This window comes from Danio rerio, chromosome 25, assembly GCF_052040795.2.
Source record: "Danio rerio strain M-AB ecotype USA chromosome 25, GRCz13ab, whole genome shotgun sequence".
Taxonomy (NCBI): Eukaryota; Metazoa; Chordata; class Actinopteri; order Cypriniformes; family Danionidae; genus Danio; species Danio rerio.
Genome location: NC_141045.1, coordinates 20160008 through 20173127, shown reverse-complemented (window position 1 = coordinate 20173127; position 13120 = coordinate 20160008).

Below are 13120 nucleotides of genomic sequence, written 5' to 3'. Positions count from 1 at the left end.
ACTCCTGTAGTTTTCTAGATATATTAGATGTATATAAGTTCCTATTTAAATAGGGTATATGCCGAGCTAGTGCTGTTTCCATGCTGATACACTTCCGGTGACCTGTTATTGTGAACTTTTTTTTCCCCATTTTATACGGTTCCTTATACAGCATCGATGTTGTAATGTCATTAACATACCTTCAGTTAACTAAACTTTTGCATTTATTTAGTTGCTCAAGCGTAAAACGAGACAAAAAGCTGTTTACTCGCACGCGCCCGTCAGAATCGGCAGGCTAACGCAGAAGCTCCATTGAATATACTGGGGTAAAATATATTGCTCATATTATAAGGATATGGCGGGGGAAATGTAATTTAATGCAGTGCTTCTTGTACAATCTGAGACCCACTTTAAATCGGATATCACTCAGCTTGTGGAGATCGCTGATTTTGAAAGAAAACAGACCTTAAACGCACCGGATTTTGCATTGGCATTCAATTCGCCGGAAACGCTTAATTTACACCATGGATGCTGTAAAAGGAACCGTATAAAGTATCTCAGAATATTACACAGCACCAAAAACGTAAAAATATATATATTAAATATATTTAATATATTTTTGTCCACAGCAGACGGCAACCCGCCCTGACGCAGATTCCTGAGTCTCTGTGGTCCAATCAGGTGAGCCCTCCTCAGCGCTCGCCATGACAGCGAGACAACAGTGACGTGCCTTGTAAAAATTTGCATATGCATTCCTATAAAGCTCGTGTGCTCTGTCAGCGAGGCGGCCTTTGAGCCCTAGGCAGGGAGAACATAACCCCCGAGGACCCTCGGGGAAACACGGGCGGCCGGTAGTGGGACCTCGCTGCGAGGGTTATGGTGGGTGGGAGTAGCGAGGCCCACTCATCTTCTATTTTAAACTATAGTTTCAAACTTTAGTTTACTATAGTTTGAAATAGAAACCACGGTAACTGTTATGATTAAACCTTTAGCAAAGAGCTTAGAGTGACCAAGAGCAACAGACCCGGATTCCGCCAGTTTCAAGTGATAGCGATCGCTCGTCATTGCTGTCGCGATGGAAAGCAGCTGCTTTTTATTTATTTATATTATTCAAAAAGCGCGTTATTGTTTCCCAAATTGTAGAGTGTCGCCTCTTGGTAATTCTATGCTCTTTGCTCCATGTCTGACTGTTGTAATGTTTTGCTTTGTTTTTCAGCTCAGTTGTTGAGCAAAGAAGGACTATTGAAGACAACAGTTGAAGACAACCGCGGGTTATATTCACGAGCGCGCGCATTATAATGTTTCCGGGCTGTTTTCTGAAAGTGTGTCTTGTTTAGATAAGTTTGCATGTCAAACTAAATAAACTATACTCTTTCTAAACACCTGTCTCGTGTTTTATTTGTCCTCTACAGCAATGCACTGTCATATAAGTCTGTTGAATGCATTTGTATGCAACATGGTTTGACAATACAGAAGTCTAACAAATAAATAGTTGTTATAAATGTACTTTCATTAGTCAACATTTGGTGTTATGGTTGTTTCATAACTATATTTATTATTATTCTGTATGTTTAAAACCAGCAAATTATACTATATATTTAACATGTCACATATACTTACTGTTATTTTAAAATTTGCCAAATAAAATGTCCTAAGACAAGAATGGATGTTGTTTTGGTTTTATGTCAACCTACTGTAGGTTTTAGGTTGACTGCAGCAGGTATAGGTATTATACACACATGCACGCACACACACACACACAAAGTGCTGCGGTGAAATGTGTTACTCTCTCCTCAATGCTGACCATGCAAAAAAAAAAAAAAACTAATTATTTTAAATGTTAAAGTTTAAAATAATTAAAAACTCAATTCTCAATAAAAAGTTACAAATAATTATATAAACAAAAATAAAGTCGGCAACACCGAAAAACCAAAGAATCCAATATTTTATTGTGTTAGCGTTACTATTGGATGTGCCCTCAGACTGTCATGTCATGTGTTACCTGCTTCCCATATTTGGACATATGCAAATAAATGTATTCCGGTTCAGCAGAAAACCGAGGAGAGACGTGAGTTATTTTACCTCCGTGTAATTAAGATTATATACCGGTTACCATACACGAAAATGGCTGCGCCAACAGGTTATGGGCCCAGAAGAGATGTGAGTAACCGATGGAATAGATTGTGTTTCGACGGAGATGAGAAAAACTATGAACTTTGGGAAACAAAGTTTTTAGGACACATGCGGTTGCTAGGATTGAAAGAGACGGTGCTATCAGAGGCCTCCGCACATGCTGATGATGATGAAGGACCTGATAAAAATGAAGAAGCGTATGCAGAATTAATTCAGTACCTGGATGACAAAAGTTTGTCACTTGTCATGAGAGATGCCGCGGATGACGGTAGGAAAGCTCTGCGGATTTTACGGGCCTACTATGCTGGCAAAGGGAAGCCGCGAATCATTTCTCTGTATACCGAGTTAACTTCTTTACAAAAGAAACCAAGTGAGAGTGTCACAGACTATATTATAAGAGCTGAAACCGCAATCACAGCACTAAGAAATGCAGAAGAAACCCTTAGTGATGGACTTCTAATTGCGATGATTTTGAAAGGTTTGCCGGACTCATTTAAACCGTTTGCAATACATATCACACAGAGTGATACAGAAATAACGTTTGCTGAGTTTAAAACGAAGCTGAGAAATTTTGAGAGTACTGAAAACTTCCACAGTGTCGCCAGTGAAGATAACGTGATGAAAGCAAATGCCTCCCCCTCGGGACGCAAGGGGAGAGAAGGGCTCGCATACTCGGACATTACGTGTTACAACTGCCAACAGAAAGGGCACAAAATGCGTACATGCCCAGCCTTAAACTGCAAACGACAGTGGTGTAATTACTGCAAAAGCTCAACACACAAAGACGAGAACTGTAGACGAAAAAAGAGAGATGATATTAAACTGGCTAGCGACAAGAACGATGATGAGGAACACACATTTATCTTCAAAGCCAGTGACTACAGATCATACGAAATACAGCGAAAAGGGCTGATGGTCGACACTGGCGCGACCTCGCATATCATTACTGATCTTAAGAAGTTCAAACAGTTTGATGACAAATTCCAACCGGAGAAACACTACATTGAGTTGGCGGACGGAACAAAGGCGAGTGGAGTTGCGCAGAGAAGAGGTGACGCAGAGGTGCACTTGATTGACAGCGCGGGACATAAAGTGAAAACGATACTAAAGAACGCCTTGTATATACCATCGTATCCGCAAAACATTTTTTCTGTTAAAGCAGCAACAACAAACGGAGCTTCGATCAGCTTTCAACAAGGACAAGACAAACTGACTCATAAGGACGGTACAAAATTTAGCATACATGAGTACAATAGACTGTATTATCTGAACACTGCTAATGGAGATGGTGATACTGATAGTTGTAACTCATGTTATGATATCCAAACCTGGCACGAAATTCTTGGGCACTGCAATTATGAAGACATTTCCAAATTGCAAAATGTAGTGAAGGGGATGAAAATATCAGGGAAGATTGATAAATCTAATTTAAATTGTGAGATTTGTACACAGGGTAAATTTGTACAGAGCCGAAACAGGGAGCCTGATACAAGAGCTAAAGCTGCACTCGAACTAGTGCACACAGATCTAGCTGGTCCAATTGACCCAGAAGCTAAAGACGGCTTCAAGTATGCTTTAGCATTCACTGATGATTACTCTGGTGCAGTATTTGTTTACTTTTTAAAAGCTAAAAGTGACACTGCAAGAGCAACTGAAAAGTTCATTGCTGACACAGCACCTTATGGGCGCATAAAGTGTGTTAGGTCAGATAATGGAACAGAGTTCACAGCAAAAGAGTTTCAGTCTCTTTTAAGTAAGAATGGTATACGCCATGAGACTTCAGCGCCATATTCGCCCCATCAAAATGGGACTGCCGAGAGAAATTGGCGAACACTTTTTGAGATGGCGAGATGCATGATCTTAGAGAGCGGCCTGCCCAAGATGTTGTGGACCTACGCGGTAATGACTGCTGCAGTAATTCGCAACAGGTGCTACAATAGCCGTATACACCAAACCCCATACTATGCATTGACTGGGAAGGAGCCTGATCTCTCTAAAATGAGAATATTTGGTTCAGTATGCTACGCATACAAACACGACAAAAAGAAGCTGGATGCTAGATGTGAAAAAGGGATTTTTGTAGGATATGATAAAAACAGCCCTGCATATTTGATTTATTATCCAGACACAGGTAAAGTTCTGAAGCACAGACTTGTGAAATTCATAACAAGATGTGTGGCTGATCATCAGACACAGACAGAAATCACAATGTCAGATGATGATTCTCATAGAGAGAGATATGTATCTCCCCAGTCAACACATAACATTACTAATGAGACGCCAGAAAAGACAACTGAGACAGAGAGTCAGAGTAGTGCTCAAACTGAGAGTGGTGAACAATGCGCACGTTATCCTAAGAGAAATAGGAGAGCCCCACAGTATTTGACAGATTATGTATCTGATGTGGAGAGTGATGATCAGATTCTTACTAATGTTGATTACTGTTACAGAATGTGCGATTTACCACAGACTTTTGAGGAAGCTATGAATTCCAATAAGTCTAAGATGTGGGTTAAGGCCATGGAAGATGAAATTAGCTCACTACAAGAAAACAATACATTTACCCTAACTACACTACCAGAAGGTAAACATGCAGTGGGGGGTAGATGGGTCTACTCTATTAAGAGTAATATAGATGAGACAGAGACATACAAGGCCAGATATGTTGCTAAGGGCTATAGTCAAGTGATGGGTGTAGATTACATAGAAACTTTCTCACCAACAGCAAATATCACATCAATTCGAGCCTTAATGCAAATGGCAGCACAATATGATCTTGAACTTCACCAAATGGATGTGAAAACGGCTTACTTACACGCTCCAATAGATTGTGAGATTTACATGGAGCAGCCGAAAGGATTTGAAGTCAAATCAAACAGAGGTGATAAACTAGTCTGTAAATTGAACAAATCACTGTATGGTTTAAAACAATCAGGACGAAATTGGAACAAAATGTTACATGTGTATCTCACTGAAAATGATTTCATACAGAATCTGGCTGATTACTGTGTGTACAGTAAGCGAAGTGGTAAAGACAGGGTGATCATAATAATCTGGGTAGATGATCTCATCATAGCTGCTAGTGACAACAGTTTACTGAAGGATGTGAAAGAAATGCTGACATCAAAATTCAAAATGAAAGATCTGGGAAAGCTCAAACATTTTCTGGGAATTGATTTCGATCAAAGTAAGGGAACTGTAAGGGTAAACCAGAAAAGATACATATTGCGAATACTGGAGAGATTCAATATGTTAGACTGTAAACCCAGATCAACACCATGTGAGCTGAAATTGGGTTACGACAGTGATAGTGATCCTATTGATCCTAAAAGGTATCGTGAGGCAGTAGGTAGTTTGATCTACCTAATGACATGTACTAGACCTGATCTAAGTTGGGTTCTTAGTAAACTATCACAGTATTTGTCCAAACCAAACGAACAGCTCTGGTCTACGGTTAAACATGTTATGAGGTACTTGAGGGGTACAATTGATCAGGAGCTATGTTACAAGAAAAGTGATGAAAAACTTAAACTTGTGGCATATTGTGATGCTGATTTTGCCTCAGATCTAAATGACAGAAGAAGCACAACAGGGTACTGTTTCAGCCTTTCTGCAAATGGTCCTTTGATCTCATGGAAGTCAAAGAAACAGTCCACAGTAGCTCTATCGACATGCGAGGCAGAGTATATGGCACTGACTGTAACCACACAAGAAAGCATGTACCTTGTACAGTTATTGGACAGTATGGAAAATGACTGCATGTATATGCCTGTACAGATTTTTGAGGACAATCAAGGTGCCATTGCACTATCAAAGAATCCAGTGTGCCGTCAAAGATGCAAACATGTGGATGTACGGTATCATTTCATTCGATCGGCACTGAGCGATGGAAAAGTGACTGTTGAGTACTGTCCCACAGAAGACATGGTAGCCGATGTCATGACTAAACCAGTGACAAAGTTTAAGCTGGAAAAATTCAAAGGTTTTTTGTTTGGTATGTAAATCGAACATTTGTGTTACCATATACAGTTTGTATACTGTACAGTATGAGTGCAAGTGGGGGTGTTAGCGTTACTATTGGATGTGCCCTCAGACTGTCATGTCCTGTGTTACCTGCTTCCCATATTTGGACATATGCAAATAAATGTATTCCGGTTCAGCAGAAAACCGAGGAGAGACGTGAGTTATTTTACCTCCGTGTAATTAAGATTATATACCGGTTACCATACACGAAAATGGCTGCGCCAACATATTGTTATAATTATTATTTACTTAAAAAATCTCATGACAACAAACTTTTCTATTGTTTCTAATATAAATTCATAGGTGGAAACACAGCTCTGAAAAATACTTAGCAACAAACTCACAACCTGGGAGCTGACAGTGGAGCTTTTGTGTGTGGATGGTTAAGTGTATCATATGTTTTTGTGATTCCCTGTGATGATTTCTGTGCACATGTTACCTTACTGAGGCGATGGAATTTAATTTTGGCTTAGTTGCCAGAAAGATACATAAAACTGTTAACATCTGTACATTATGGCAGTATGCAATATACAATAAATGTAAGAAGTTATACGAGGAGGGGCTAACTAGCTAACAATGTAGCTTTCAAGTACACAGTTCAAGATAACAACAATATAACTTAAAACACAGCCTTATTTTAGAAACCCTCAAAAACATTTGAACACATTTTACTTACTCATTGTAGATTCTTATTTAAAGCCTAAAACATATCAGACTCTACATCTGAATTGATGGACAGAGAATGAAGCACACTCAGCAGTAAACAAATCAAACACCTGACTCCCTTAAAGGGCCAGCATTTTCTGAAAACTTTTTAAGACAGACAGCCTGTGGGAGTGTGTGGTGATGCCCAAATCATTGTTTTCAGCCTTCAAAATGCACGTCTCTATAATTAGCAACATAAAGCATCAGAGTGGATGGGACGGTAATGGTTGAACAGTAATTTGCTATTTATTGTCAAAGTTGTAATGAGTACATAAAATAAATTACTGTAATTTATTCTTTGCACTACACAATTTCATACAAAGTCTACTCCTTTTACAGTAAAATACTGTTTCCTTTTATTACAGCAAAACACTGGCTATTTTACAGTTATTTACTGCACAATCTACAGGGTAACACTGCAGTTATACTAATTAAACACACCTGATCAAACTAAATCTAAAGGTAGTGTGTTGAAGCAGGGCTGGAACTAAATTCTGCTGGGCTGCGGCCCTCCAGGAGTTTGACATCCCTGGTACATATAGCATATTTTCAAAGGAACTGCCTACATTTATCACAATCATGCACATATCATTGAATAAAAACAATAAAAATATAAAAACTTCATCCAAAGCAAAAAAAATAAATTAATAATAATAATAATAATAAATAATCTGATCCTCATGTTGTTCCAAACCTGTAGTAATAAAAAAGAAATCAAATAAAATGACGAAAAGACTCACTAGTTAACCCTTCACTATCTGTTTTACTATAATACGAGGAGTTCTTTTGAAAATGTGAATTTTTATGATAATTAATACTAGAGGATGACATTTAAAATATTGTCTAGCTAGCACATGCCCTTATGTCGTTACAAACTGTTGGGCTTTTCTGTAGCACAAAAGTTGGACTTAAGTTCGCTTCTGGTGTGCGACCGGATTTACAAAAATGTCCTGTGGTAATCCTGTGGTATTTCAGCAGTACAACATAACTTTACCACACAAAAAAATGAGCAAAGCTAAATATGACAGGATTACTACAGCACTTTCTGCAGTGAAATTTCACAGGAATTTACCATTGGATGAAGTATGTGGTTTCTCTGTTGTTTTTGTGTGGTAATACCAACACAGCTAAATATCACAGGATTGCTACAGCAATTTCTGCAGTACAATATCACAAGAATTAGCTTTTTTGTTCTGTTTTTTTCTAAAACATTTTTTTTTTCTCAGTGCAAGGTAAAATCAGTATGTTCTGCATTTAAGTCGTTTCATTAAGAAATACCTATTCTTACAAAGTAACATCACATGTATTCATATTTATTGTAAAAACTTTTCAGTGTGCAAATGTTTGTGTACTGGAATAAATTTGCAATTGAAACAACAAGATGACCGACACCCTCCATTACAAACATTACCTGCGGTATTCTATGTGGTAAACCATCAAATGTTATGTGGTAACTGTGTAGTACTTTGTTGTTTTTTGGGACGTTTTACCACATGATTCTGTGCTGTACAGTATGTGATACTCCTGTAGTATTCTTGTGGTAGTGTATCACTTTCATATTGTGGTAGTATTTACCACAGGATTCTGTTATACAATATGTAATATTCCTGGGATATTCTTGTGGTAGAGTGTGTGGTATTACTGTTATATTCCTGTAATATTTTTGTGGTAGCATGTGGTATTTCATGTGGTAAACCATCAAATGTACAAAACAAAAACCATGTGATGATTGTGTAGTACTTTGTTGTTTTTTTTGGGATGTTTTACCACAGGATTCTGTGTTGTACAGTATGTAATACTCCTGCGGTATTCTTGTGGTAGTGTGTGGTATCACTTAAACATTTCTGTGGCACCACAGGATTCTGTTGCTTAGTATGTAATACTCCTGTAGTTTTCTAGATATATTAGATGTATATAAGTTCCTATTTAAATAGGGTATATGCCGAGCTAGTGCTGTTTCCATGCTGATACACTTCCGGTGACCTGTTATTGTGAACTTTTTTTTCCCATTTTATACGGTTCCTTATACAGCATCGATGTTGTAATGTCATTAACATACCTTCAGTTAACTAAACTTTTGCATTTATTTAGTTGCTCAAGCGTAAAACGAGACAAAAAGCTGTTTACTCGCACGCGCCCGTCAGAATCGGCAGGCTAACGCAGAAGCTCCATTGAATATACTGGGGTAAAATATATTGCTCATATTATAAGGATATGGCGGGGGAAATGTAATTTAATGCAGTGCTTCTTGTACAATCTGAGACCCACTTTAAATCGGATATCACTCAGCTTGTGGAGATCGCTGATTTTGAAAGAAAACAGACCTTAAACGCACCGGATTTTGCATTGGCATTCAATTCGCCGGAAACGCTTAATTTACACCATGGATGCTGTAAAAGGAACCGTATAAAGTATCTCAGAATATTACACAGCACCAAAAACGTAAAAATATATATATTAAATATATTTAATATATTTTTGTCCACAGCAAACGGCAACCCGCCCTGACGCAGATTCCTGAGTCTCTGTGGTCCAATCAGGTGAGCCCTCCTCAGCGCTCGCCATGACAGCGAGACAACAGTGACGTGCCTTGTAAAAATTTGCATATGCATTCCTATAAAGCTCGTGTGCTCTGTCAGCGAGGCGGCCTTTGAGCCCTAGGCAGGGAGAACATAACCCCGAGGACCCTCGGGGAAACACGGGCGGCCGGTAGTGGGACCTCGCTGCGAGGGTTATGGTGGGTGGGAGTAGCGAGGCCCACTCATCTTCTATTTTAAACTATAGTTTCAAACTTTAGTTTACTATAGTTTGAAATAGAAACCACGGTAACTGTTATGATTAAACCTTTAGCAAAGAGCTTAGAATGACCAAGAGCAACAGACCCGGATTCCGCCAGTTTCAAGTGATAGCGATCGCTCGTCATTGCTGTCGCGATGGAAAGCAGCTGCTTTTTATTTATTTATATTATTCAAAAAGCGCGTTATTGTTTCCCAAATTGTAGAGTGTCGCCTCTTGGTAATTCTATGCTCTTTGCTCCATGTCTGACTGTTGTAATGTTTTGCTTTGTTTTTCAGCTCAGTTGTTGAGCAAAGAAGGACTATTGAAGACAACAGTTGAAGACAACCGCGGGTTATATTCACGAGCGCGCGCATTATAATGTTTCCGGGCTGTTTTCTGAAAGTGTGTCTTGTTTAGATAAGTTTGCATGTCAAACTAAATAAACTATACTCTTTCTAAACACCTGTCTCGTGTTTTATTTGTCCTCTACAGCAATGCACTGTCATATAAGTCTGTTGAATGCATTTGTATGCAACATGGTTTGACAATACAGAAGTCTAACAAATAAATAGTTGTTATAAATGTACTTTCATTAGTCAACATTTGGTGTTATGGTTGTTTCATAACTATATTTATTATTATTCTGTATGTTTAAAACCAGCAAATTATACTATATATTTAACATGTCACATATACTTACTGTTATTTTAAAATTTGCCAAATAAAATGTCCTAAGACAAGAATGGGTGTTGTTTTGGTTTTATGTCAACCTACTGTAGGTTTAAGGTTGACTGCAGCAGGTATAGGTATTATACACACATGCACACACACACACACACAAAGTGCTGCGGTGAAATGTGTTACTCTCTCCTCAATGCTGACCATGCAAAAAAAAAAAAAAAAACTAATTATTTTAAATGTTAAAGTTTAAAATAATTAAAAACTCAATTCTCAATAAAAAGTTACAAATAATTATATAAACAAAAATAAAGTCGGCAACACCGAAAAACCAAAGAATCCAATATTTTATTGTTATAATTATTATTTACTTAAAAAATCTCATGACAACAAACTTTTCTATTGTTTCTAATATAAATTCATAGGTGGAAACACAGCTCTGAAAAATACTTAGCAACAAACTCACAACCTGGGAGCTGACAGTGGAGCTTTTGTGTGTGGATGGTTAAGTGTATCATATGTTTTTGTGATTCCCTGTGATGATTTCTGTGCACATGTTACCTTACTGAGGCGATGGAATTTAATTTTGGCTTAGTTGCCAGAAAGATACATAAAACTGTTAACATCTGTACATTATGGCAGTATGCAATATACAATAAATGTAAGAAGTTATACGAGGAGGGGCTAACTAGCTAACAATGTAGCTTTCAAGTACACAGTTCAAGATAACAACAATATAACTTAAAACACAGCCTTATTTTAGAAACCCTCAAAAACATTTGAACACATTTTACTTACTCATTGTAGATTCTTATTTAAAGCCTAAAACATATCAGACTCTACATCTGAATTGATGGACAGAGAATGAAGCACACTCAGCAGTAAACAAATCAAACACCTGACTCCCTTAAAGGGCCAGCATTTTCTGAAAACTTTTTAAGACAGACAGCCTGTGGGAGTGTGTGGTGATGCCCAAATCATTGTTTTCAGCCTTCAAAATGCACGTCTCTATGATTAGCAACATAAAGCATCAGAGTGGATGGGACGGTAATGGTTGAACAGTAATTTGCTATTTATTGTCAAAGTTGTAATGAGTACATAAAATAAATTACTGTAATTTATTCTTTGCACTACACAATTTCATACAAAGTCTACTCCTTTTACAGTAAAATACTGTTTCCTTTTATTACAGCAAAACACTGGCTATTTTACAGTTATTTACTGCACAATCTACAGGGTAACACTGCAGTTATACTAATTAAACACACCTGATCAAACTAAATCTAAAGGTAGTGTGTTGAAGCAGGGCTGGAACTAAATTCTGCTGGGCTGCGGCCCTCCAGGAGTTTGACATCCCTGGTACATATAGCATATTTTCAAAGGAACTGCCTACATTTATCACAATCATGCACATATCATTGAATAAAAACAATAAAAATATAAAAACTTCATCCAAAGCAAAAAAAATAAATTAATAATAATAATAATAATAAATAATCTGATCCTCATGTTGTTCCAAACCTGTAGTAATAAAAAAGAAATCAAATAAAATGACGAAAAGACTCACTAGTTAACCCTTCACTATCTGTTTTACTATAATACGAGGAGTTCTTTTGAAAATGTGAATTTTTATGATAATTAATACTAGAGGATGACATTTAAAATATTGTCTAGCTAGCACATGCCCTTATGTCGTTACAAACTGTTGGGCTTTTCTGTAGCACAAAAGTTGGACTTAAGTTCGCTTCTGGTGTGCGACCGGATTTACAAAAATGTCCTGTGGTAATCCTGTGGTATTTCAGCAGTACAACATAAATTTACCACACAAAAAAATGAGCAAAGCTAAATATGACAGGATTACTACAGCACTTTCTGCAGTAAAATTTCACAGGAATTTACCATTGGATGAAGTATGTGGTTTCTCTGTTGTTTTTGTGTGGTAATACCAACACAGCTAAATATCACAGGATTGCTACAGCAATTTCTGCAGTACAATATCACAAGAATTAGCTTTTTTGTTCTGTTTTTTTCTAAAACATTTTTTTTTTCTCAGTGCAAGGTAAAATCAGTATGTTCTGCATTTAAGTCGTTTCATTAAGAAATACCTATTCTTACAAAGTAACATCACATGTATTCATATTTATTGTAAAAACTTTTCAGTGTGCAAATGTTTGTGTACTGGAATAAATTTGCAATTGAAACAACAAGATGACCGACACCCTCCATTACAAACATTACCTGCGGTATTCTATGTGGTAAACCATCAAATGTTATGTGGTAACTGTGTAGTACTTTGTTGTTTTTTGGGACGTTTTACCACATGATTCTGTGCTGTACAGTATGTGATACTCCTGTAGTATTCTTGTGGTAGTGTATCACTTTCATATTGTGGTAGTATTTACCACAGGATTCTGTTATACAATATGTAATATTCCTGGGATATTCTTGTGGTAGAGCGTGTGGTATTACTGTTATATTCCTGTAATATTTTTGTGGTAGCATGTGGTATTTCATGTGGTAAACCATCAAATGTACAAAACAAAAACCATGTGATGATTGTGTAGTACTTTGTTGTTTTTTTTGGGATGTTTTACCACAGGATTCTGTGTTGTACAGTATGTAATACTCCTGCGGTATTCTTGTGGTAGTGTGTGGTATCACTTAAACATTTCTGTGGCACCACAGGATTCTGTTGCTTAGTATGTAATACTCCTGTAGTTTTCTAGATATATTAGATGTATATAAGTTCCTATTTAAATAGGGTATATGCCGAGCTAGTGCTGTTTCCATGCTGATACACTTCCGGTGACCTGTTATTGTGAAC